Source organism: Sorex fumeus, unplaced genomic scaffold (assembly GCF_029834395.1).
Source record: "Sorex fumeus unplaced genomic scaffold, SorFum_2.1 ptg000093l, whole genome shotgun sequence".
NCBI classification, from domain to species: Eukaryota; Metazoa; Chordata; class Mammalia; order Eulipotyphla; family Soricidae; genus Sorex; species Sorex fumeus.
In genome coordinates, this window is record NW_026606150.1 from 5,860,673 (window position 1) to 5,888,577 (window position 27,905).

A 27,905-nucleotide genomic window follows, 5' to 3' on the forward strand; every position below is an offset into this window, starting at 1 on the left:
AGTGTTTATTGGTTGTTTTTTTTTGGGGGGGTTGTTGTATTGGGTCACACGTGGCAATACTCAGGAGTTACACCTGGCAGTAATCAGGGAACCATATGGGATGCTGGGGATCAAACCCGGGCCGGCCATGTGCAAGGCAAATGCCTTCCCTGCTGCACTATTGCTCCGGCCCTCTTAAATTAAAAACTTTTAGACATACCCACATTCAAAATGTAGCACTGTACCACTGTCCTCCCGTTGTTCATTGATTTGCTTGAGCGGGCACCAGTAACGTCTCCATTGTGAGACTTGTTGTTACTGTTTTTGGCATATCGAATACGTCACCGGTAGCTTGCCAGGCTCTGCTGTGTGGGCGAGATACTCGCGGTAGCTTGTCGGGCTCTCTGAGAGGGGCAGAGGAATCGAACCCGGGTTGGCCGTGTGCAAGGCAAATGCCCTACCCACTGTGCTATCACTCCAGTCCACCCACATTCAAAATATATAAAAAGTTTAAAATTACATAAAATAGAGAATTCTTTTTCCACCTTGTCTTTTCCGTGGTGCCAGGGATGGGTCCCAGGACCTGACACATGCCAGGCAGTTGCCTGATACAGAGCCACGCCCAGATGTGAAATGAAGCTAAAAACATCTTTAAGGATGAAACAGCACTGACCGTGCAAGTGGAAGCAAACAAACAAATGGGACTACATCAAACTAAGAAGCTTCTGCATTTCAAAAGAAACAGTGACCAAAATACAGAAAGAGCCCACAGAATGGGAAAGAATATTTACCCAATAACCATCTGATAAGGGATTGATATCCAGGATATACAAGACACTAGTAGAACTGTACAAGACAAAAACCTCCAACCCCAATAAAAAATGAGGAGAAGAAATGAACAGAAGTTTCCTCAAAAAAGAAATACAAATGGCCAAAAGGCACATGAAAAAATGTTCCACATCGCTAGCCATCAGGGAGATGCAAATCAAAACAACAATGAGATATCACCACACACCACAGAGACTGGCACACATTCAAAAGAACAAAAGCAATCAGTGCTGGCATGGATGTGGGGAAAAAGGGATACTCTTTCACTGTTGCTGGGAATGCCCACTAGTCCAGCCTTTCTGGAAAACAATATGGACAGTCCTTCAAAAACTAGAAATTGAGCTTCCATATGGGCTGGAGCGATAGCACAGTGGTAGGGCATTTGCCTTACACACAAGCCAATATGGCGACCTGAGTTCGATTCCTCCACCCCTCTCGGAGAGCCCGGCAAGCTACTGAGAGTATCTCGCCTGCACGGCAGAGCCTGGCAAGCTACCCGTGACATATTCAATATGCCAAACACAGTAACAACTAGTCTTATGATGGAGACGTTACTGGGCCCGCTCGAGCAAATAGATGAACAACGGGAGGACCGTGACCGTGACTGTGAGCTTCCGTATGACCCCGCAATACCACTTCTGGAAATATATCCTGAGGATGCAAAAAAGCACAGTAGAAATGACATCTGTACCTATATGTTCATTGCAGCACTGTTCACAATAGCCAAAATCTGGAAACAACCCAAGTGCCCTACAACAAATGACTGGTTAAAGAAACTTTGGTACATCTACACAATGGAATACTATGCAGTTGTCAGTATAGACATGGAGAGTATCATGCTAAGTGAAATGAGTCAGAAAGAGAGGGACAGACAGAGAAGGACCGCACTCATTCGTGGAGTATAAAACAACATAACATGAGGCTCACACCTAAGGATAATAGATACATGGGACAGATAGATTGCCCCATAGCTGGAAGCCTGTCTCATGAGTAAAGGGGAGAAGGCAACTGGAATAGAGAAGGAATCACTAAGAAAAAGATGGCTGGCGGAGTCGGTCGGGAAGGGAGATGTGTGCAGAAAGCAGATAAAGGACCAAACATGACAACGCCTCAGGGTCTGTATTGCAAACCATAATGCCCAAAAGTAGAGAGATTATGGGGAATCATATCTGCCATGGAGGCAGGGGGACGGTGGGAAAGGGGGGGTATACCGGGGATACTGGTGGTGGGGGATGTGCACTGGTGGAGAGATGAGTGTTTGATCTTTGTGTGATTGTAACCCAAACATGAAAGCTTATAACTATCTCACAGTGATTCAATAAAATTTTTTTAAAAACAAGAATTTTTCCTGAGCCGGCCTGAGGCCCGCTGGGTGCAGACACGCCTGCCGTGAGGCCGTGCCCAGAGCCAGGCAGGGGAGCCCATGGGCGGGACAATAAACAACGGGAGGGAGAAAAGAGAGAGCAAACAAACCAGTGGGTGGGAGAGAGGGTACTGGGGCTCAGGCTCCAGCCTTGCACACAGCCGACCCAGGTTCAATCCCGGGCACCGCAGACCGACCCTGAGCCCCACCAAGAGAAATCCCTGAGCCCAGAGTCAGGAGGAAGCCCTGGGCACTGCCTGATTCGGCTCCAACACCTTCAAAGAAAATAAACAACTGAGGGTGACTGCGCCCCCAAGGGAGAGGACTCCCTGCCCCGCAGCAGGGAACCCCCAACAGTGTGCAGTGCCGCAGGCTCCTCGCCCCGGGGCCTCGGATCACCGAACCATTTGATTCATCTCTGAGGAAAGCTTTAAAGGTGCGTTTCCAAGCACCTTGTTTTAAGTGGGGAACGTTAAAAATATATTCACCAAATAAAGCCCAAGTGGCAGAAACCACGAGGTGAGTTACGGCCAACCCGACGGAAGGGACGTGAGCCAGAACAGAAAGAAAAGCCAAGAGGAGAAATAAACAGAAGCCAGGGGTGAGGGAGGAGAAGAGCAAAGGTGGGCAGGGGCGGGCGGGAGGCCACTTCCGGTCAGACTCAGTTCCAGTAGGGAACAGGCCGTTCCCAGAATCTGGGGGGGAGGGCGCTGCCAAAAACAGACCAGGCCTCGTGGGGTGCACAGAGGTCGGGGAGGCCACAGGGGAGGACCCCCCGCTGAAGGAAGGGACAAACACATATGTTCCAGAAAGTTCCAGGCTGGAACGGGGGCCTGGGGAACTGGGAGATGCCAGGTAGGAAGAACTGCTGACGTGGGTGACAGAGCCGTTTGTGGGGGCAAAGGGAACATGGGGTGCTGGTGGCTGTGGGGTTGGAAGCTGCCAAGGCCCAAGCATTGGGGTCACATTCCGAGTCCCAGGCGCCTTAACGGGCCCACAGTGCCGGGAAGCACCTCCTGACCGGAGGCAGGGGATGAAACATGGACACCCCTGCCAAAGGCTTGGGACACAGGGAGGCCCACAGGGGACAGCGGGAGTCCCCTTCACCCCACGTTTGCTGGGGTGCTGGGGGGACACAGAGCAGATTCAGGCAGCTCCAGGCCAGGTGGGGCTGAGTCGGCGACGATCCCTCCTTGGGGGGCCCTCCCCGCCCCAGCCCGGGATCGTTGTGCTACTTACTCTGGGCAGCTCTGGGAGGGCCAAGGCGGGCGGGAGACACGTGGCCGGCGCGCGGGTTCAGGAGCGCTGGGGCGACTGGAGAGGTGTCCGGCGGCTGCAGCTGCCCGTCCGCCTGCCTGCAAGTGTCGAAATCCCCGTGAGGAGCGGAACCCGCCGCGCAGCTGGGGGCTGGGCTCCCTCTGCTTCACACCTCACCCAGGGCAATGAACTCCAGCCCCTCAGCCTGCTCGGCACCGCCCACAGAAAGGGCAGGCAGCTCTCTTGGGGTGGGGGGTGGCCCTGAAGGTCCCCCGCCATGCCAGAGGGCGCAAGGCTCACGCCACTCTGGACATAGAGGTCCACTGAGGCCAGAGAAGCAAAGAGCCCAGCAGAGCACAGAAGCTAACAGCTGGCCTGGGCACGGACACCCCTAGCCCTTCCTTCCTGCCACACAGCTCCTGTTCAGCAGACAGGGTGCAGTGCGGGAGGGAGCCTTCCAGGACACGGGCTGCACCCTGGCCCTTGACACGTTTGCAAACTCATCTCCAGCCTTTGTCATGCCCTGTGGGCCAGTCTCAGCCTCGGAGAATCCCCAACCCCCCACCCCGCACCAACCCCACGCAGACACATTCGGACAGCGGCTTCTGTCACAAGACACTGGAGACCCCAGGCAACACCACCAGACACGGGAAATACCTCGAAACAATCAGCCAAGTTACCAGCACCTTCTCCGGGGCTGGCATGTGGAGGAACCAGCTCCCCGCCTCCCACAGCGGGGTCCCTCCACAGGACCCCTGGGGGCCAGTGAGGAGCCCGGATGCCCCCCTTTTCCCGGGGCAGCCTGCTCAGGGTCTGCATGCCCACCCCCTCCCACTCCCTCCTCCCACAGAGCGGGGGGTCGTGGGGGGCCCGGCAGCTCCACCGCATGGTCAGGACCCAACGTCTGAAGCCCCTTGCCCCACAGACCCCCACACACCAGCTGGGGCTCCAGGCCGAGCTGACTCCCCACGCGCAGCGGCCCGCCAGTCCCGGGGGGCGGCGCCAGCCAGGCGGGTGTTTGGAGGAAAGGTCGGGGCCCCTGCAGTGGGGAAAGTGGGGCAGAGGGCACCGAGTCTGCCAGCGCTGCTGTCAGTGGCCGGGCTGCCCCGGGCCACCACCCCACCTGCCAGCCGGCACCTGAGGTCTGTTTGCCCATTTCCATATTGGGCAACTCCATCCGGCCCGGCCGAATGGACCTGGGCCCGTGCCCACCCGGCTCCTCTGCCCAACACACCCACAGACAGACACACACCCGGCACATGTGTTCACACACACACACACACTCACACACATGGCACATGTCCACACGTATACACATACCCCAACACATGTCTACACACACACCAGCACACGTCCACATACACACACTGGCACATATTCTCACACACATTCCCCAGCACATGTTCACACATGCACCGCCACGTCTGCCCCAACACACAAACACATGTCCACATACACACACACCCCAGCACATGTCCACACACACACACACCACCACATGTCTGCCTCAACACAAACATACACACACACACATACTGGCACATGTACACACTCCCCCAGTAAATGTTCACACACATACCGCGACATGTCTGCCCCAACACACACAAACACATGTCTACACAATACACCCTTGCATATATCCACACTCACACTGGTATATGTCCACACAAACATACACTCACATACACGCACCCCCCACATACATATTAATCTACACACATATACCTGCATACATACACAAGCTCACAAATACACTTAGACACACTCCCACATACAAAGACAATATATCCTCATACATTCACACTGACACATACCTCTACATATATGCCCACACACTTACACACCCCCTCACATACACTCATCTATACACACTTATACGTATCCCCACTGTACACACATATACTCACACACATGTCCCCACATACGAACACTTACGCATATCCCCCATACACACATCCACATACACCCTCATACATGCCCACAAACATACATTCCCCGACACACACACACACGTCCCCCGACACTCCCCGCCCCAGGGGGGCTCATTCTCCCACAACCCCACACCCCTCAGTGGCCCCAGAATCATCCCGCAGCCCCCGGGCTGACCCACCGCTGTGGGGAATGTGGCCAGGCCACTGCTGTCGGGGAGTGCAGGGCGCAGCTGGCCGCCGGGTCCCCAGACTCACCGCGCCACCAGACCTGCTGCTTCTGCTGAGGCTGCAGTGGCCACCCCGCCCTGCCACTGCCCAGGTTACAAAGTTCTCGCCCCAGGCTGCCGGAGGCTGGGCAGCGGCCAAGGCTGAAAGCAGGGGAAGGGGTGTAGGAGCGCTGCTCCCCCACTGGTGGCCTGGCTGCAGGGGTGGGGCGTGCGGCAGCAGGAGACTCCGGGCCCAGAGCTGCCCTGCGCCCCTCCCCAAAGGCTGTAGGGGGCTCGGAGGCTGCTCCCAACAGAACTGAGGTGACCACCCTGGCCGGACCCCCTGACCAGGTGCCACCAGGAGCCGGCAGGGTGCCTGCACACAGAGACCCTCCTGGCACCAGCCGCACCCCTGCGCAGGCTCCAGTGATGAGAGCCCTGGCATGGCCCCTGCAGCCTCCACTGTCCCACTCCATAGGCCTGGCCACAGGCTCGCACCCCTGTCCAGGAAGGGGGTCACTGCAGGCAAACTACCCACCACCCTCAGGGACAAGGGGCGAGGCCCTTTCAAGCAGCGCCTGGAAACGACCTCGAGCGGAAGGTCCCATGTTGGTTCCCACCCAGGATCCCCCGAGTTCGAGAGAGCACGCCGGGCAGAGCGCAGGCCGGCAGTCAGAACCGGGCGCCCCAAGCAGCCGGTGGGTGTAAGCTGCCTCGCTGCCACAGTGCCCAACAGCCAGGCACTGTAGAGTCCCTTGTCAGGCCACCCCCTGCCAGAGCTGCTGCCAGGACTCTGGAATGTTCTTCAGGCGTGAGTGTGACTTCCACCACCTCCTCGCCAGCATCTCCCACAGGGCCCTAGGGAGACAGCCGGGGCTGCCTGGTGTGGGCGTGGACATTCCCATGGGGAGGCCCCCTGGGCCCTGGGCCATCCATCCCAGATGGCTGGTGTGGGCAGCGGAACCGCTGAGAAGGGAGGGACGCCGAACCCCGACTCGCCCTCCTCCCCTTGCCCTATCCCCCAAAGCCACCGGAGTGGGAGAGGCCAGAGGGCCGGAAGGGCCTGGCTGGACCCTGACCCGAGCGCACCGTCGCGGAGCTCTGCAGTGTCACACACGACCCAGTGTCCCCAGCCAGTGGGACGGGGGCAGGGAAAGGCACCCCAAGTGCCCCAGAGCACACGCCGTGCTGAGGTATCTGGGCAGGAGGTGACAGACAAGGAAACGTGCCTCGACTACCAGTGAGGAGGAATGAGGGGGACCAGGCGGCGGGGAATGGCTGGGGTCCCTGTTCTGGCTTCGCTGGGTGGCAGCGAGACCGGGGGACACTGCCCTCTGGAGCACAGGGGCAATATTTTCTGCTGCCCACCTGCCCAGAACTTTGGGTCTGGGCCAGGTGGGGGGGTGCCCTGTGAACCCCATCCAGCCCTTAGGACCCACACTGGAAGGCTTTCTGGAAGCCTCTACCCACCAGCACCGAGCGCCAGCCCTGGTGGGTTCGCTGCCCCCTCTCTCCGGGGGGGCCCTGCCACCACAGGAAGCTCATCAGACACCGATGAGACTCTGGGTCGCCTTGTCCCCCACTGTCACCCCAATTCTCCCCAGCTGAGCATCCACACTGCGTGGGAATAGGTGAATGAATGAGTAAACCAGAGACTCAGTGGGTGAGTGAATGAGAGACTAAGTGGGTGACCGAATGAATGAGTGAGCTGATAAGAAAGTGTCCCCAGACCTCAGTGGTGGCACCTGGACTAGAGGCCCGGGGTTCAATCCCCAACCCTGTGCACCAGCAGGTGTGGCCCCAAACTGAAAAAGAGCATCCCCAGAGTAGCCCCACAAGCAGGAGAGCTGACGTGACATGTTCAGTGTCTCGAGGGAAGGGGCTTGGACAAAAGCCAGCCAGGGCCCCTCATTGGGGAAGGCACAGCCATGAACACTTCAGGCAACACTCGGGGTACCCGCGAAGTGGGCTCCTCCTGCAGGCCAGGCTCCCTGCACCCCACTTCTGGTCTAATCCCCAAGAGCAGAGATCACCAGACACTGCAGTGGGAGGGGGTGGCCAAGACCCCCCCCCAATAAACTGGAATTAAAACCCGGGGACCACTGAGAAGAAAAATAATCAAAGTAATAGAAGGAAAAAAAACTATAATTAATCTCCTCGGAGAAATAAGAGGAACTATGGCGTAGAGGCGGCAGCTATTTTAAAAAGGCAACGAGAAAGAGCTCGAGGAAATTAAAAATAGAGTTGCAGACATTTTAAACATAATAAATAGAGGAATTAGAAGACAGTCAGGCCCTTACCCAGGAGCATAACAAAAAGACTGGCATGTGGCAAATAGAAAAGGTGAGAGAGTGGGGATGGAGCGATAGCAGAGAGGGGAGGGCGTTTGCTTTGCACGCGGCCGACACGGGTTCGATCCCCGGTATCCCATAGGGTCCCCCAAGCACCGCCAGGAGTAATTCCTGAGTGCAGAGCCAGGAGGAACTCCTGTCCATGGCCGGGTGTGACCCAAAAAGCAAAAAAAAAAAAAAAAAAAAAAAAAAAAGAAAGAAAAGAAAAAGAGAGGGAGAGAGACAGACAGGCAGACAAGCAGGCAGGCAGGCAGGCAGGCCAGCCAATGCGGGCAGCACCTGGGATTGGAAGGATCCCCTGGAAAGTGCCCGAGGCCCCACACGGAAATGGTCGAGACCCTACCTGCTTCTTGAGGCTACTGCAGTGAACCCTGCAGGTGTAGGAGCTTAAGGCAACGGTGTCGAGGGGCCCACCAGGCTCGCGGCCCTCGCTCTGATTGATCTAAGCCACCCTCCTGGGCACTGGGGACACGAACACGGGCACACACACCAGAGCCCTTGCCCACCTGGTCCCTTTGGGGACCTGCCCCCATTCTAGAGAGAAGACGGGCTCGTGAGACTGAGCCCCTCCTGGGGAAATGGCCTAAGGAGTGTGTCCAGCTGGACCAAAGGGCAGCAGGGGGCAAAGGGGACACCTCTAGACCGGCTGTAGAGAGGGTGCGAGGGGCAGAGAGCGGGGGAGACTGAGGCTCGCTCCTTGGCTTGACATGGTCCCTGAGGATTAGGAGCTGATGTGCCCCGAAGCCCTGATCCCCCTGGAGGTGGTTTCCAGACAGGCCCGCGCTCACCGGGAAAGGCAGCGCTGGGGAGTTGGGGGTGCAGGGACTCCCCAGGGTGGGGATGCGGAGGTACCTGGCAGCAGTCCAGGAAGCCAGGCCCAGGTGACTAGAGGCCAGAAGACAGGGAGGCGTTCCCAAGCTGGCTCAGGGCTTAACACACAAAAAAGTGGGACTAGACATGCCTCCTGGGGGGCAGCGGGGCAATGGCTATTGGCGAGACCCCAAATCTACTTCAGCTACAGCAGTTCTAGGAGAGCTGGGCTGGGGCGACGGAGGTGGGCAGGACCCTCCGGGGCATTCTGGGGAGGTGGAGGCAGGTGTGTGTGTGGGGGCGGGGTCCTTGCTGAGTGCAGCCTCAGTTTCAGGCAGGCAGGTGGCCACCGGCATCTCCCTAGAGCGCCTCCTTCCCTCCCCCCTCCCCGAGGCTGCCCCCTGGTCTTCACACCTGCCTGAGGCTGCAGTCATGATTTGCACTGATGAGAGACGTGTTTACGGACCGCAGACGTGGCTTTCCACTTTCCCGTGCACGGGACGCTGCCAGTTCTCTTTCCTTCTCTGTACTCCGTGGGTTTGGTGCTGGGAGTGGAGTGCCCACGGCTCCTCTACCACACGGACATGTTGTGCTCCCTTTCCTGCCAAGGTCAACTCGCCCTTCCGCCCGTGTATTTCTGGAATCCATCTAGATGGATGTTCGTAGCGCTCCTTGATTTCAGTAACTGTCTCACGGCTACTCACGCCCCTATGAAGGACATGAAACTTTGTGCTGTTTTGGGGTCATATTAGGGCTACACCCAGGTCAGTGCTGGGGGACTAGGTGGAATGGGGGTGTCAAACCTGGGCCACCGATGTGCAAAGCATGCACTCGGTCCATTGCGTTTTCTCTTCAGCCGTTTCTGAATCTTAGCTATTAAGAATTTTGATGTAGAAGTTTGACGAGATAGGACAGTGGGTAGGGCACTCGCTTTGCATGTGGCAAGCCCAGTTCATTCCCCAATACCCCATATAGTTATAGTCCCGATCCCTGCCAGGAGTGATCCCTGAGCACAGAGATCGGAGTAATCTCCAAGCACAATAGTTGTGGTCTAAACTCCCCACAAAAATGTTGAGAATGAGGTGTACTTTCATTATGAGGTTGCCTGCCCCCCAATTTGGGGCGAGTCCTTTTCTTCACTTTATGGGGTTCTTCTCTCCCTCTCTCTCTCTCTCACCCCCCCAACACTGACTGGATGGGCAGACATGCTCCTGGGGGCTGGAAGCCGTCAAAGGCCCCAGCACACTCTGGGCTGTCTGGCCAGGGCAGGTGTCCTAAGCATCTGTGTGCCCACAGAAACACCACCAGGTTTCCTTGTCCCCATGAGAGTCTGGCAGCCCCTCTCTTGCCAGACTCTTATGTTATGGTCAGAGTTGGATGTCTGCTGAGTGTGACATGGTCTCCCATGCCAGGATTCACGGCCCTGATGGCTGGAGAGTGGCAGGTCCCTCTATGGACAGCCTGTGCGGAGGCTGGCTGCCCCGACTCTCTGGGCCGTGCACCGTTTTCTTACCGCGAGATCATAAATCTCGATGGGCTCAGTGGGAGTTCGTTTTCCTCTGAACGCCGCCGCAGAAAATGGTGGCTAGCAGGTCTAAAAGAAGGACGGGATGGGGAAGTGGGGTGTGCCATGACAGCAAGACAGGAGGGGACTGAGGCCCCACCCCCCCAGGGACAGTGGCCTTGACACGGAGGGAGAACCTCTTTCCTCCTTGGCCGCGTGTCTACATTTTCCAGGGTTTCCCGTTGTAAAAAAATATCCCCACATCAGGCCCCGCGGGGACCCAGGAACCCCTGCCACCTCTGCATTCTCTCCAGGCTCTGGCGCCTGACACGACCCATCCGGATGGCGACAGAAAGCAGCGAGCAGCCGGCGGGCCTTCCTGCCCCAGGGCGCCTGGCACCTGGGTACTGAGTTCAGGCTGCCCCAGTGGAGAGGCAGAAGGGGGGAGCACTGCACTCTCTGAGGGGGGCGGGGGGACATGGATCACTCCTGGAAGGGCTCAGGGATCACTCCCAATGGTGCTCGGAGGACCACATGTGTTGCTGGAGATCAAAGCAGCGTCAGCCGCACTGCCCGGGTCCCACTGCAGGCCCAGGGAAGGGAGTTTTAAAAGAATTGCTTTCCGAATGGATGGGCTTGGATTAAATGATCCTTTGGAAGCAGCAGAATGGTAGACAAGAGACTTCTTCCAATTCTCTTGGGCTTTTCTTAACCGGGGAGACTGGAAAACCAAATCCATTTCCAACCTGCATTTGGGCATGTTCCTATAAACGTGCTCTGCTACAGGCCGCAGAGGGAGAGGCAGTGTGCTGTTCCTCTCCCCTCCCAGGCCGCGGAAATGCCAACGGTTGTGTGAAACGCAGAATTTCAGATAAATAGCCGTCTTTTTAAAATTATTCTTGAAAGCAGTGCTCTTTCTGTGATTGTTGGTATCAGAACCTTCCACGTGTGAGGCATTCACACCATCGCCTCACTGGAACCGGGGAGTCACATAGGGGAACCTTCCAGCCATCTCCCCGCAAAACAGCAATGTTTGTAAGGTGGAAGGAGGCACATCCCAGGCCATATTTGGGGGCCACATCAGAATCCCTTGTCGCTTCGCTCTGCCTGGCAGCCAGGCTGGGCCTGCAGAAAAGAGACGTGGACAGGATGCCTGGATGCTGAGGGGACCCAGCGGGAGCATGCAGGAGTCAAGTCTCAGGAGCCCAACCTGGGTTCCCATCATGGCCCCCCAAGCCCTCAGGCTAAGTGAATCAGTCAACCTCTGGGCCTCGACTTCTTCACAGGTAAAATGAGCGGCAAGGCTAGTGATGCTGGTGGGGCCCAGGCAAACATCACGAGTGGAAGAGCCGGAAGCAGCCCTGGTGCATCCCCAGCAATGAAGAAGTGCTTGCTCCTAGCATCAGCGGGACGTGGGCCTGAGGCCGGCCCGCCGCAAGGCCCGGGGGGCTGCCCAGCACCCCAAGGCTTTCAAGCCCCCTTGGTGAGAGCACGTCAGAGAAGGTGACAAAGCCGCTCCCCTGCCAGCCACAGCCAGAGGGCAGCTCAGGGGCCTGGAACTGGCCCCTGTGGGGCCACCGATGGAGCAGCCGCTGGTCAATGAGCCACCAGGCCCGTGTCCTCACCTCCAAACAGCTACTGTGGCAGAGGGCTGAGATGCTCTCCCGGGCCCCAGACAGGAAGAAAGGGGGCTGGGGGACGGTGCCCCTTCTTCCACTTTCCCTTTTGGCTACAGAACCAAATAAAGAGGCCTCTGTTTCTCTTTGAAGGCCTGGCGGTGCGTTTAATCCCGCCCCAGAAGCAGGAGCCGAGAGGAAGAAATGGATTAGGCACCCGCCACATATGACGGGGCTAATTAACCTGGACAACATCAAAAAAAAAAAAAAAAACCAGGCGCTTTTGATAATCTCAATGACGGGAACCGCTTCTTCCGGTTCGAAGGCCGGTTTCGTGGCCCTCCCTTTCTTACTTAGGAGTCACTTGCAGGCTGAAGTGTGAGGATTTAAAATAATTGCTGTTGGATGTGCTTGTCAAATGTCTGCTGAGCTACAGAACCGCCCCCTCCCCTCCTGGGAGTGAGCGAGAAGAGAGAGAAGTGACAGAGAGAGAGAGGTGACAGACACATACTCCCCCCCAGAGCTGCCCCCAGGGACCCAGCGCCTCAGCAGTGTGGGGTCACCTCCATCTCTCCCTCACCCACCATGAGTCAAGAGGGGCCTGGTCACCTCTCCTCCACATCCTTCCTCTTTCATTTCCCCCGGCACCGGCCTGCATGGGCTGCCCCTGCCTGCGTGGGGAGGGCGGAAGTCCGCCAACCACGGCCCACACGCCACGGGCTGGTCGGAGAACGGCGGCAACGTGCGCAGGCTCACGCGCTCTCCAAAACCCTCCTCGAGGGCCCAGGGCGCCCGCCGTGCCAGCCTGAGGCCCATGAGGCTCATGAGGCCGCAGGTTCAATCCCTTATCCCCCAGCTCACGCCCCGCCCTGCAGCTCACGCACACTCGGGCCTCGGAGAAGCCGGCGACTGGGGGAGCGGAGATGGGGAGGCCCTCTCCCCCGTTCAGCCCTTCGGATCTGCATCGCAGACTTTATGTTTGTGGTGATTTAGGGGTCACACTGGTGGTGCCCAAGGGGACATCCTCCAGCTGGTGCTCGGAGGGGCTGTGAGGTGCTGCTGATCAGGTCCGTGCTCCCACCCTTTGAACGTCTCCCGGTTCTGTCTCTGGTTTCCGGTCACTCAGAAGACCGTGAACACAGCACGGGTGGCCCCGGCGTGACGTTTTAGGAAGTGCCCACCCTGGGGGTAAACACACATTACAGGGGTGCTGCTTGCACTATCCAGGGCTCCCCAGAGGTGTGGAAGCCTTTAAATATGCACAGGGGACCCTCCCCCAGGAGCCTGCCGGGTGCCCAGCTGACCCCCAAGTCCTTCCTGGCCCTGGACTGAGGGTTGGACATGCAGTTCCTGGGGGCAGATGGGGTCTGGTCTGGAACCTGCTTCCGGCATGTGGGGAAAAACTCATTTCCCAACAGGCCCAATCCCACCACAGTCCCCCGGGATCACCCTCCCTCGTTTCCCTGACAAGAAAGAAGACTCCCAGGCCCGCGGGACACGCCGAACAAGACTCATCCAGCCCAAGCTTTGTTGCTGGAGTCTCGCCCCCCCCCCCCGCCCCCCCCCCCCACTCCACCTCGGCATCTCATTCCCAGGGGCGTGAACCAAGCTAGCCTAGAGTGAAAAGTTGGGGTCCTGAGTGAAAAGGTCGGGGTCTTCCTAGGCCAAGGCGGCAGGTTTCAGTTTGTTTCTGCAGAGCCGTGTGGTAATGTGATTCCCTGATGCAGAGATCACACAGCCACTGTCCACCTCAGGGGCCAGTGACATTGCCCAAAGGCTGAAGCGCAGGTGGCCCGGGTTCCATGCCAGCACCACATGGGCCCCTGAGCTCCTGGGGGTAGCTGGGAGTAGCCCCGAGCACTGCCAGGTGTGGACCATAAACCAAAAACAAAACAGTGCAGTTCCTCAGCCTGCAGCATGTCCCCAGAGGCCCATCGCCTGCGACAGCCCTTATGAAATGTGCTCCTGGGGTCAGAGCAATAATAAAGCGAGGAGGCACTTGACCTGCACGCAGCTGACCCAGGTTCAATCCCCGGCATCTCATATGGTCCCCCGAACCCCACCAGGAATGACCCCTGACTCCAGAACCAGGAGAAAGCCCCAAGCACTGCCAGGTGTGGCCCTCAAACAAAAAAAGTGTTCCTGCCCACCCCCTCCCTGTCTCCCCCTCCCCCGTATACCCCCAGGCCCCTGCCCCGGGCAATCACCTGGCTACTCTCTTCGGGTATCTCTGCGGCTGTGCCTGCCCAGAGCTTCCCCAGAGAGAAGTGTCAGCTCTAAGGTCTATTATTCCCTGAGCAGGTCGGCAAGTTTCTCCAATGTGGTGGCGCCCTTCATTTCCTCAATTGCCAAATAACAGCCACTGTCCAGAGGCCACATTTTGTTCATGAGTCATCAGTTGATGGCTGCTGGGTCGTTTCTTTGGGTCCCTGGCCTTCATGTGCCAGTCTTGGCGTGGGTGTTTATTTTCACTCTCTTGGTTCTATACTTAGGAGGGGGCTTTGGGGTGTTGCTGGGTTTAACCGCTTAAGGAATTGACAGCTCTGCAGAGCAGCTACTCTATTTTGGTTTGTTTTTTATTGTCGGTGGTTTTTTTGCGTTTCGGTTGGTGCCACACCCGGTAGTACTCAGGGGTTACTCCTGGCAGTGATGGGGGACCCTATGAGATGCCAGATATTAAGCCTAGATCAGCCGCAAGCAGGGCAAGCACCCTACCCCCGGCTATCTCTCCAGCCCACCACCTGCCTGAGAACCCCGATCGCTCTCCGTCCTCCCAGCCCCTGTGAATCTCTCTCACCCCCCATCCCACCTTTTCTTCTCTTTGTTGGTGTTGTAATAACCGGGTTGACACAACTTGGCGGTGCTCACACACCTGACTGTAGTGCTCACAAGGGCTCACGGAGGCCACACATAGCTGTGGTGCCCTTTCTCTCGCTCTCGCACACAGGAGTGGGTAGATTGGACAAGAAATAATTTCGTGGCGGTGCCCAGGATCTCCCACAGTACAGTGGGTGGATTGCACTTGGCATGTGGGGTGGCACTGGGCATCGAATGAGGGGTCTTTCACCTACAATGCAGGTATTCCACTACCGAGCGGTTCCTAGGCCCCATCAGTCTTTTGTATTTGCTACCCTAGCTAACAAACACGCTATGCGTAGATCTCTTAATTTCTCATTTTGCTTCTCCCAAGAGCTAATGATATTTTGATGTGACTGTTGGCCACGTGTATATCTCCTTTGGAGAAACGTACATTGAGAATATTTGTCCATTTGGGGGCGGCGGCGGAGTCAGTCCTGGGGCTAGAAGCCAGGACCCCCTCTCTGTTAGTTTTTAAATTGGATTCTTTTTTCTCCTTTAAGAACTTTTAACATTTTTGGGGGGTCATATTCAGCAATGCCTGGGGGCTGCTCCTGGCAGTGCTCACAGGGGTACGCATTGCCCGGGGCTGAGTCTGGCCACTGCAGCTCACTGAGAGTTCTCTCCCTCTGGTCTGGGTTATTTCTCGGTTACAGATGAGTCATAAGGGTTTTTTATACCCCAGGTACAAGTTCCTTCTCTAAAGGGGTTTGTGAAATGTTCTCCCATTCATTGAGACGCCTTCATTGACAAGGTCTACTTCCTCTATCTCATAATACTATTGCATACACACCGTATCTGTGTTTTATTTTCTTGCTTCTCCTCCCATAGGCCCTGCGGGTTTCCCCTGGAAGCTGCGCTGGGCCAGGCTCTCAGCCAGCAGACCGGGTTGTGTGGGGCTGGGCTTCAGAGCTGTGGGCTGAAAGTCCTTCTTTCCCACTTTCTTGTAAGAGCCTCGGCATTTGTCAAAGGCCAACTGTATGTAAACACGAGTCATTGGTCCAAGTTCGTATCTGCCCGCTGGGCGGCCACGGCCAGGGCCTCTGCTGCCCAGGAGAAAGTCCTGAACTCAGGGAGCGGTTCTCTTCTTTCTCATGATTCTTTCAGCTGTTCTGGTTCCCCTGAATTTCAAGTGAATTTTAAGTTCCTCTTGTCAACGTCTACAAATCAAGGTAGGTGGAACTGGGAGAGATTCCACGGAAAATGTAGATTTGGGACTATTGTCATTTTAGCAATACTCCATCTTCCACATGGGGAGGGAGTGGCGTCCACTCTGAGGTCCTTCATTGTTACAGTTCTCAGAGCACAGGTTTTCTGCTTCTCTTATTAAATTAACTCCTAAATGCTCCATTCCTTTTGACACAACTGTAAATAAGTTGCTTTGTTTTCAGGGGACTCGCTGCTGCAGTATTTAAAACACAAAACAATCCCAGCTGTTTCCCCTATTGATTTTGTGTCCTGCACCCCAGTTCCCTGAGATTCTCAGGGGGTTCTGAGGTGCTCTTGTACAGGACACTCTCAGCAGCAGACACTTCTGCCACCTCCTCCTGTGCCGCAACCGTCCTTCTTTCCTTAATATCCCTGATCATCGCACTTGGCACTGGTGTTGCTGGTGGATGCATGTGCATGGGGAGATCAGGCTGGTGGGAAAATCAATCCCATCCCCACCCAACTCAGGCTCAGACCTACACCGCAGAAAAGAACCACGGAGGTAAGAGCTGGTGCGAGAGCACAGCGGGGAGGGCACTTGCCTTCCCAAGCCTGCACATGGCCAATCCAGACTCAGGCTCCGGCACCCCATATAGTCCCCCAAACCTGCCAGGAGCGATCCCTGCGCTGAGAGCTAGGAGAAAGCCTTGGGAACTGTTCAGTGTGCCCCACCATCCTCACACCCCCCCCCCAAAAAAAGGAATTTCGGGAGATGACAGGGAAGTCAAATAGTTTTGGTTAGGAAGTATGAGAGTGGAGAGAGACCCCTATAAAGGGAAAACAAAGGAAATGCACAGCCCCAGTTGCGATGGGGGTGGGCAGGCCCGAGTACGAGGGGTAACAGGATCAGACACCCCAGTGGGGGTGGGGGTGGCAGGCCCGAGTGCGAGGGGTAACAGGATCAGACACCCCAGTGGGGGTGGGGGTGGCAGGCCCGAGTGCGAGGGGTAACAGGGATCAGACACCCCAGTGGGGATGGGGGTGGCAGGCCCGAGTGTGAAGGGCAGCCCTTACACAGCAGCTGCGTGGGGCTTTCTGTGTGGGCCAGTAACTGCTGAGGCTGCGCAGCTTCCTCACTGTGGGTGCCACCAGGGCTTCGGCTCCTGCTGTGTCCACTCTGGGGGCTCGGCGGGAGGCTGGGGGAGTCCAGCCTGCAGGAAGGGAGCGGAAGCAGAGCTTCTTTCCTCAACTCACCCTGGTTTCACAGCATCTCAAAACTGATTGCCAAGGGGTCTTCCCTGGTCACTTGCAACCAATTCTGATTTGAAGGAGTCCCAGTCCTGAATTGGCCGGTGTGGGCCCCATAACAATCTCTAGAATGATCTACAGGGGCTGGGAACTTGACTCGAGGGCTGGAGCACGTGCCCCACCTGCAGGGGTCCTGGGTTCGATCCCCTGCATGTAGGGTCCCCTGAGCCCTGCCAGAGGAGCCCCCAGCAGGTGTGGCCTAGGAAAGAAAAGAAAGAAAGAAACAGGGACTGGAGCAATAGTGCAGGGGAAAGGAACCTGCCTTGCGAGGGGCCAACCAAGTTCAACCCCCAGCCTCCCAAGAGTGATCCCTGAGCACAGAGCCAGGAGGAAGCCCGGAGTGGGCATGGCCCTAACCCCCCAAACATAATAAACATGAGAATATGCACCATACCCCAGGTTACTGGCTGACACCCCACCTTCCCAGCCTGCCAGCCAGCTCCCAACCCTTCTCATCCGCAGATGCCAGCCAGTGGGCAGCCGTGTCTTCCTGGGCCTGAGTCCTGCAGAAAGGGCCGGGTCCCCCCACAGACTGAGGGCGGCCTTTGCCCCACAGTGTGCCCGGCAAGGAGCCGAGTGGGCACCCTGCCTGCAGCGCTGGCCACCCCCCGCTGACACTGAGCCCTGACATGCAGGGACCCGCATCTCCTCTCTGCCTGAGCAGGCCACACTTGATCGAGCTCGTTTCTCCCGGGCGGCTGGGACCATAAGCGTCCGGGGGCGGGTGCACCGGGGCCAAGACTGGCAGGACCTTACAGGAAGCCAGGGTTTAGGGGCTTGAGCAGGGAGCCCCAGGTGGCAAAATGCCTTTCCCCAGTTCTGTCCCAACCCAACAGTCACCTGCTGGGTGCCAGCCGCCCACCTGAGCGTGAGGGGAAAGGTCGGGCCTGTGAGAACCATGGGAATGAGCCGCAGCTCCGAGCACTGTGGGGCCGGGTCCGCTTCACACACCGTGGCACCGACTGCAGCTTCACGCCATGGCCTTTCTCTGCAGTTTGTGGGCTATGGTAATGGACACTGCTTAGTGCAGCCGCAAGGGTGCTCGCCTTGCATCCTGCCAGCCCTGGTTTGATCCCCAGCACCCCATGTGGTCCCCTGAGCACCACCAGGAGTGATCTCTGAGCACAGAGCCAGAAATGGCACCTGCACAGCCCACCCCCAATCAATGGCAAGGACTCTGCCCATGGCAGGACACACTACCAGGGCTGCCCACGCACCCAGCACCACTTCTGAACCCCTGTCCACACCCACACTAGGGGTCCCGCACTGGGTCCCATCTCTGCAGCTCTATGTCAACATCCCTAGAGCTCTGGAAGGGAAGGGACATGCGGCCAGGGGCTGGGGGGGAGGAAAAGGGGGAGGTCTCTGTTGGGGGAAACAGATTCCTGGTCAGCCAGAAAACTGCTCCGGGCACAGGCAGCTCCAACTGCCCAGGGCACCTACCTCCTGCCTCCTTGGTTTTGTTTTGGGGCAACCTCTGGCAGTGGAACTCCCCCTGGGGGTGGGGGGTCGCTCCCAACATGCTAAACAGCCCCATCTCCTGAGGCATCCCGGCCAGTAGAGCAAAGGGCGGCTGGAAACCTTACTCTGAAGCCAGAGCCACTTCTGTGGGCCAAGCGCAGACCCTTGATGCTGGAGGCCAGTTCCATCTCCTGCCCCTCATGGCAGCGACCCCAACAAAAAGCAGGGCGCAGTTTCTGAGCACCACAGAATGTGGCCGCCAAACCAACTTTCCAGCCAACCCAGACCTCTCAACTTGCCGGTTCCTTGGGAGCGGGGCTGCGGGATCAGCAGGGGGGAGGAAACGCATGTGCCACCCGTGCCATTTCTTCTGAAAACTGCTCCATGTTGATGTAAGGAACCGACTCTGCCACCTTCCAGCTGCCCAGAGATGCCAATGAAGCTCTGACTGGCCGTGAGCACCGCTGGGACCTTCACTGTTCCACTGTGACGGCGGGATCCCTGTTCTGGCAGAAACTTCTGTTGAGTTTGCCCCTGGCCCCTGGCACAGAGCTCCAAGCTCGCCTGGAGCTGCCCAAGCAGTTGGCAGAGCTGAGTGTGAGCTCAGGTGGTGCCTCTGGGGGCCTGAGAACCCCGAGTGTGGGTTGGCTGCCCAAGCAACCAACCAGGGCACGGGGGCTGGACACGTGGCACAGACTCCAAGGAGTGAAGGGGTCTTGCCAATAGAGAAGCCTCCAGAAGCTCAAACAAATGATCCCGCCCCCACCAAGCACCTTTCCCGCCCTAAAGAACTGATGGGGGGGGGGCGCGATGCACAGCGGGCAGTGCTCGCCTCTGCCTCTGGCTCTGTACCCCCGTACCCCTCTGTACTGCTATTTGTGGGGCCAGACGCCACTCTGGGGAGGGGCCACCCTACTTGCAGAACACGTGCTCAGTGATCTCTCCCCAGCCTGGCAAAGATCGTCAAAGGAGCTTTAGTAGCAAAACCGGTGGGCATTCTTGGAACGTATCTTGTTGTTTAATAAGATGAACACGTGTGGGGCTGAAGAAGACAGCAAAGGCGCTGCCCTGCATGTGGCCGACTCCGATTCAATCCTGGCACCTGGTCCCCGAGCACCTCTGGGAGCATGAACCCTGCGGCACAGAGCCAGGAGGACCGAGCACCACTGGGAGCACTAACCCTGCAGCACAGAGCCAGGAGGAGCCCCCAGCATTGCCAACTGTGCGTCCCTCCCCCCCACGGGCACAACCCAAGATCTAAGACAAACAAGGAGCAAGAAATGTCTCTGCATCTTGGAAGTTTTTTTAATAGTTACATAGAACAATCTCGAATTTATGACTTCAGAGAGCAAGATGAGAAAAAAAAAAGAGTTAAAATAACCCTCATCGAAAAGCAGGAGAAGAGATGAACAGACACGCCTATGAACAGGACATACGTCTGGCCAATACATATGTGGAAAAGTGCTCAGGGCCAGGGGAATCACAAACCCAGACGACAACGAAGTGGCGCCTCACAGCAGTGAGGGGAAGAGCCGGGAGGACGGGCTTCCTGCTGTCGCCGCGAGCAAAGGGGCTGGGAGATCACGCAGCAGACGCAGAAAAGGCAAACGAGAAGGTGAACCCAACAGCTCTGTGGCTTCGTGTTCAACCCTGCGTCCATATGCTTGGAGCTGGTCCCACCATGCCCGCGTCTCCTCCTACAGTGCTCCCAGGCCCCAGCACCAATAGCATTTTACCCGAGTCTGCAGCAGGTCCCTGTGGTGCCTCCTTCCCCTCGGGAAGCCTCTCTCGCCCAGAGGTCAGAGGGCGACCTCTTCCCAGTGTTTTTTATTCCTGTGGGGCTCATCCCAAAGTGTTACAAGCAGCTTTGCAATTAAAAAAAAAAATGTCAGCGAGAATGGCATACAGGAAACACGCAGTGTGGGTGGGGAATGTGCCCATACCGGAAGCTCACGAGCCACTGTGGGAATGTTGCCTGACCCAGCCTCTCTGGATTTCTCCATAAGGTAAGAATGCAGCTCCTGGGGCTGGAGCAATAGCACAGCGGGGAGGGCACTTGCCATGCACGCGGCTGACCCGGGTTCGATTCCCAGCATCCCATATGGTCCCCGAGCACCACCAGGAGTAATTCCTGCATGCAGAGCCAGCAGTAACCCCTGTGTACTGAGGGTGTGACCCAAAAATAAATAAATGTGGCTCCTGCATGACACGGGACCCACCACATCAGAAGAGATCAACTTTTTGGGGGGTTAAAGTTGGGGAGGGCCTGTGGGTCTGAACCCTTAACCTAGGGGGCTGAGCTGGCCAGTCGGCCGAACGGACTTGGAAGACCCCCACTGGCATCTGCAGAGTGAGGGCAAATGGTGAGGAAAATTCCAAACCGTTTGATGCCAGACAGCTCTGAGGAAAGTCCCCTCGCCAGTCCAACTGGAGAAAACGCTTCTCCCTGAGGGCTGTCAAGAGACAACCAGAACTGGAGAACTGTAGTCACCCCACACACACCCCATTTCATACTCTTGAGAGCATTACACAGTGGCGCTCTGGGGTGAGTGGGACCTTTCCATCAGCAGAGCCAGAGGCCGGGGGGATACAAGGGCTTGGCTCAGTGGCTCCTACTCACCCCGCAGGGCCCAGCGCATGGTGCGCAAAGGTCCCGGGACCTTCTAAGTGGGTTCTCGAAGCTGGCCTGGTCTGACTCAGCTCTGCCTGCCGTGTGACAGCGCCCAGGACACTACCCCGTGACAGCACCATGTGCCCTGTGGCCCCATGCAGTCTGCCTGTGTCCATGGCACCAGGCCAGGGGACAACAAGGCCCAACCTGAGCCCAGCCTGCAGAGAAGGAAAAGCTGTCGAGGGGCACCACCCAGAGTGGGGGGGCCTAAAGCTTTTCCCTCTGTGCTCCCCACTCATAATTTACCGGCAAGAAGGTCTCAGGGGGCTTTGGTGCCCATGGCAGGCCCCACCCTCCTGGCATCTGCTCACCGCACCCGTTCCCCACCACGGACCTGCTCAGCTGCCCCCCTGCAGATCTGGACAGAAGCATCTAGAAGCTCTGGATTTGCTCTGACGGGACTGGGTGGGGAGGGCCTTCCTGGATCTAACCCATCTGCTCCCTCATCTCCCTCCCATCTCTCTGATCTCTATAATCAGTTTACCCACTTCCAGATCAAAGACAGGGATGAAGAAAGGGGGGGGTGGCGGGGGAAGGAAGGAGGGAAGGCCAGCCAGGAGGGAGAGGGCCTGGAAGCTGCAGGGGGGAAGCAGGATGGGGGTCCAGGAAGGCACCTGAGCTCACAGTCAGGGGAGGAGGTGGCGGCCTGCAGGTGGAGCTGTGGGAAGCAGTTCAGGAACAGGGGTGCCACCTGGCTCTGTTTGTCACCAGCCAGGCAGCTGGGCATGGGTAGGGCCCCAGGGGCCAAAAGAAGGCTGGGGCGGGAGGTGGAGGGGGCCGGGCAGACTAAACCCTCTCTGCCGCAGAGACAGCCACCAGGCCCACTGCCCTCACGGGAAGCAGAACAGTCGGTATCGGGAGATGCAGCAACTGCGGCAGGCGCCGAGGACAGGCTGACCCCAGGACAAGCAGGGGCGTGGGTGAGGCCCCAGTGATACCAAAGCAAAGTTGGAGCCCAGAGTGCCGTGGGACAGCATTGCTGACCCTGGCACGTAGGCAGCGGCTTTCCAGCAGCCACCTGCAAAGGACCCGTGCGCTCCTGAGCGCAGCCCTGCGCGTGGGGTGTGACCCACAGGAGACTGCGCCTGACACTCAAGGGTGGGGCAGACAACCCTCCTGGGACTCTCCATCGCCCCGGGGGCCTGTGCTTGAGCACTTCTACAAAGCCACAAGAATACAGGAGCCGGGTTCAATCCCTAGTACCACATGGTCCCCCGAGCACCACCAGGAGCGAATCCGGAGCACGGGCACATGCGGCCCCAACCGAGAAAGCGACGCGCTCTGCTCGTGCATCCGCTGCTCAGCGACACCGGGTCTGCTCCCATGTCTCAGCTGGCGGAGGTGTAAGAAGCTCTGACATGGCTGTATGAAGAATCTCCTTGAGAACCTGCTTCCGATCTTTTTAGGGGGAAGGGTGGTTTGGTGACTCCAACTGGCAGTGCTCAAGGGATCTCCCAGATCAGTGCTCAAGAGTCACTCCTGGCAGCGCTCAAGGGATCACCCAGGGTCTGGGAGGAAAGTTAGGCCTCGAGTGCCCAGAGTCTGTGTTCCGGCCAAGGGGTCACTGAAGGCCACAGGGTGACTTACTTTGACTTGTTTCAGGGTTGCACGTGTGACTCAGGTCAGAGACAAGCAAAGGTAGGGCACGTGCGACTCTCGGGTCTGGCAGTATCGGGGGACAGCAGGGGCCAGCAGTGCCAGGGGTCAGACCCAGGGCTGAGCACACAGTAGGCATGTGTGCGGACACCGAAACTGTCCCCTGGTACCACGCCTGCTCTCTGAAGTCCCTGAGCAGCAATGACCCTCCAAGCTGACCAGGAGCTCCCCAGCACCCCGTCTCTCGGCACGGTCACCCACATGCTCCTTTTCCTGCTCTCGCCTTCCTGTCCACCGCAGACACTCTCCAGGGGGAGGGCTTCTCACTGTGGATCTGGCTGGAATGTCCCTATGGCTAATGCTATGGAGCACTTTTCTGACTGTTAACAGGCCAGATGGGCAGGGCACATGGCTCAGCGGATGGATGTGTCACCTGTCTGAGACCCTGGGCTCCACCCCTGGCTCCAGCAAACTAAAACAGCAGCATTAATGCCCCCTTCCTTGCCTTTGGTGACCAAAAAACAAGAAAGAAGAAGAAAACTGCAAAAAAAATCCATGTGACGATGGGGCCAGAGTGATAGTATAGAGGGGCGGGCACTGGCCTTACATGTGCCAGCCCAGGTTTAATCCCCAACATCTCGGATGGTTTCCGAGCCCCACCAGAAATGATGCCTGAGCACAGAGCCAGGAGTAAGCCCTGAGAACTACTGAGTGTGACTCAAAAAACACAAAAAGGAAAAGAAAAGAACTAACAGAAATGCCAATGAGCACACCAGGAACAAATGAGTATCATGAACGAAGGCAGCACCAAGAGTTGGAACATCTGCTCTGCATGCAGGAAACCCAGGTTCTAGCTCTGGCACTGCATGGGCCCCTGAGCACTGCTGGCGTGACATCCAACCACTGAGCTGGGGGTAGCTCCTGAGTTTCACTAGCATGGCCCCCAAACCAATACATAAGTAACTGCCTAAACACAAGAAAAGCGCCACACAGCCACAGGTCAGACTTCTTACTGTGCAGGCGACATTCCAGAGTCAGCATGGGGCCCATCAGAACAGCATTTGCCTTCATTTTCAGAAATCGGCAAGATGATGCAGAGAAATCCACGGGGACCAAGAACAACTGAGACAATCAAGAACAAGAGCAACAACTGGAGAGTCGCAGCCTTGGCACTTTTGGTTCATGGCAAATCTCTAATAATTGAGTCAGCATGGCACTGGGGTGTGGACAGACAGACGGATCAGAGGGACAGAACTGAGGCCCAGAAATAATCCTCATGTTCATAGTCAACTCTTATTCCACCAGGGCATCGGGACAATCCAGGTTTGCCTGAACGGCAACAGGACAAGCCCCCCTCCCCTCAGGGAACAGAAGGCACAAGATGCTGACCACAGACCCAGATGCTGATCCTCAGAATAAACCCGCATCCCGGAGGCCCTGCTTAGGCCATGGCAGAAAACACAGACCAGCGTAACCTCAGAATGAAGAGGGCCAGGAGGCAACAAGAGACTGAGCACTTGATGGCATGAGGGATCAGGATTGGATCCCAGCACTGCTGGCCCCCTAAGCCATGTCTCCCCGAGTACAAAGCACGGAGTGGTCCTGACCACTGCCAGTGTGGCCCAAACAAGCAAAGGTGGGGCACGCTGGTACTTGTGACAAAATGGGCAACTCCTGAGGCTCCCTAAAGTGAAGAAAGTCAGACACCAAGGGCTCAACAGCGAAGAGGCACCTTCAGAGATCTGGGGGTGCCGCCAGACCCCACTCCCAGGAGAATGGAATGGCAAGAGAGTATGGTCAGGGATTGAGGAGGGTTCTCTGCCCACCTGGGGTAGGTGAGGAGACCCCTCTCACTCCCACCGCCACCTCCGGGCCAACCCCAGCAGGCCTGGCCCCCACCACCAAGCCCTGCAGGGGTCTCTCTCCTTCCCCTGCCCCCCCTTACTAGCTCCTGCAAGCTTTGCCAACAGAGCCCAGGCTGGCTTGGGGCCCTCCGCCCGGGCACCAGCAGGATGAGCCAGCACTGGGACCCTGGGAGCTGGGCTGTGAGGCGAAAGAGGCGAGAGTGGAGGCCACAGGAGCGGGCCAGAGCTGCAGGCAGGAAACAAAGCTCCATTCAGGCCGGACCAACAATAGGCCCTTGTCCGCTCCTCGGCCCAGGCCAGGCTGCCCGGGAGAGTGGGAGGGCTCAATGGGAAGCCCCCCAGGCGGGACTCCCCCCGGGCAACGCAAAGGAGGGTGAGCCCCATTTCGAGGAGCCAATCCGTGTGGGCCTCTAAGAAAGGGGTCCTAGGACAGCGGCCCTCGGTGTGGATGTGGGGTCCTAGGACAGCCCCGCAGGACATCTGCACAGGAAGGACCAAAGGGCCCTCAGCAGGCTGACTGCCGGGGCTCCTTGTCTGGATTTGGAGAGCTCAGAGGGGGACCTGCAGGCACAGGCTGGGGGCCTGAGGACAGAGCAGGGACCTTGGGTGGCTTGAAGCATCTGTTCAAGGAGAGGCACCTGGAGCAAGAAATCAGGGCTCAGCCCACAGCTGGCTGCAAGCACGACTGCGATGGCGACATTCCAGTAACCCGGGGCCAATCAGAACTGCAGCTGCCTTTATTTTCAGGAGTCAGTAGATGATGCTAAAATCTGCAGAGAAATCCACGGGGACCCAGAACAGCTGGAAGAATCACGAACAAGAGCTCAGATGGGCTCAGCCCACAGCTGGCTGCAAGCATGATGTCTTCCGGGCTCCACGGTCTATGGGACCAACCAGACCCCCAGTGCCATACAGAGTTGGGCACAGTGACACATACAGATGTCCTCTGCCCCTGCCCATCCCAGGTCTCCTTGTTTGGGGTCGAGGGTCTTGCTCCCCAGTTCCTTACAGGGTGACCCCCCACCAGCCTCCCAGCCTCCTACAGTCATGGGTGGTCAAGGTGGCAATGGGGACAGAGGCCTGTCTGCCCACTGCCGGGAGCCGTCCACATGGACTCGTGAACCCCAAGAGTCTGTCAGTTCTCCATGTGGGAAAAAATGAGTGAAATGGAGAACAGAGGCCAGGGAGGGCTTTGCAGAGTGGACACGAAGCATAATGCCCTGAGCAGAGACCCTTGCCCCTGGCCCATCTTGCCAGAGGCTTCTGGTGACAGACAAGGGCCCAGGAGTGACAGAACCCGGGTCATCGGAGGAGAAGCACGTGAACAGATCGGGGTGCTGGGTTCTATGGGCAGTGGCGCTGCCAGGCACACGGGCACTGAGGCACAGGTCTGAACCTGAGCTCTGGGCTCTGCAGGCAGGCAGATGACTTGGGGCCTCAGTTCCCAGCTGGAGCCCCCGTTTCCTCTGTAGCATCTGGCATTCCAGGGGGTCCTAAGGGGAGGAGCCGAGCAGGGCTGTAGTGGTCCTTCTCACGGGTACTATCCTCTCACTGTCGCATCCTTTTACATCATTTTCACTCTGGCTGAGGACAAAGAAAGCAGTGAATGCAGAGCCAACCAAGAACTCAGACGGCCAGCCTTCCCCAGGTGCTGGGGGTCTCTCCCCATCTACAAGCGGGAATCGCCTCCCCCACCTCATTCACAATAGGGTCCCTTCCCCAACTGCCACTGTCCTATGTCCGTGGAGACTGGGGTTCCTTTGTCTGCATAAGGCCCCCTGGATCTACCATCTCAGACACGCTTTCAGGGGAGGAAAGGGGTCTCAGGGCGGGGAAAGTGGGAACTGCAGTCACAGGGACAAGACTTCCGGGTTAAAACCAAGAGAAACAGAATAAAGGCAAAAGGGGTCGGGGGGGAGGCAACACCCCACCCCACTCTAGCTTCAGGGTGCCTGGTCTTCTGGTCTTTCCTGCCCTGTCCCTTCGCTCCTATCTCTCCCACATCCCTGTGAGGCTGCAGCTGATGTGAACAGGCGCGTGTGAGTGCCTACTGTTGCCCAGGGGCGCCATCGGTACTGCCTCCGAGCACTGGCTTGTCCAAGATGGCACTTAGCAAACGAAGACAGTCGGACAGAGACGCGGGGGCTCTGAGAATATCTCATTCTGGAAAAGAACTAGCTCTCCAGAGCAAAAGGAGGCAGAGAGCTCCCACCTGGCAAAGTTTTTTTGCAATTCTGTCACTTCTCTTTCCCCTCAAAAATCTAGGACTCTCCAGCGTAGGAAAAGTTAAAACAGATGGGCCGGAGGCTTGTGGCTTAGAGGTATGACAGTACCCGCCCCCCACCCCCACCCCCCACCCCCAGCTGCTCTGCTGCATTCTCTGGGCTCTGATTGGCTGTGACAGGAAGCGGAGACTTTAAGAACACTTTCGCACCGATAAGGCCCCTGGCCAAACAGGACTGGCCAGTGTACACTGCCCCTGTAAAACCCATTTTGACCTCTAGCCTCCTTGGTCTTCAGCACCACCCTAAAACACACAGCCCTGATAGCACTTCTCTGCTGCTTTCTGTACATGTGGTGCATATTCTCTGCATGTTCCTCAATTGTGCACACCCGTCATCCTCCTTCATGGAGACGTCTGAGTGGCCTGAAAACCTCTAGAACATGAAGATGCCATTCGGTCACTGGCTCTGCGGGCCGATAAACCAGACCCACTTACTCGCTTTGAAGCTGCTGCCCAGGCCCTGCTGGCACCTCCTTCAAGGCGGATGCCATTTCATTGCCAACAGAGCCCCCTTCTCTGGTTGTTCCTGCATTTTTTCTAGAATGACACGTCTTAGTTTCAGAGACACAGACTGTCTGCCACTGTCACTGCATCGCGGCTTGAGGTAGCAGGGCAGCGAGAGCAGCAGGGACAGGGGAGCAACGAGACAGCCAGAGGCCAGTAGCGGAACGAATGACCCGAAACGAGAGAGAATCTCAAAAGGCCGCAGCCTCCTTTCCTCCAAAAGCCATGTCACGGACCAGAGTTTAAGTGGGTCACAGAAAAACACAGCTTCTGTGTCACAGGAAATCACAAGGTAGAGAAGGAAAGAGGGAAGGAGGAGGAGAGGAGAGAGAAGTCAGGGAGTAGAGTTCAGACTTGACAAAACAT

The 27,905-nt window shown here is 57.3% G+C and overlaps 1 protein-coding gene across 1 annotated transcript in view; it reads right to left on the bottom strand.

The window, feature by feature from the left end:
- PC (pyruvate carboxylase) overlaps window positions 1-27,905 on the bottom strand; it is a 68,529-nt gene that overhangs the window by 16,348 nt on the left and 24,276 nt on the right. Inside the window, exon 2 of the mRNA XM_056131924.1 lies at window positions 3,410-3,525. The gene's annotated coding sequence lies outside the window, so the exon portion shown is untranslated. The remainder of the gene's footprint in view (window positions 1-3,409; window positions 3,526-27,905) is intronic.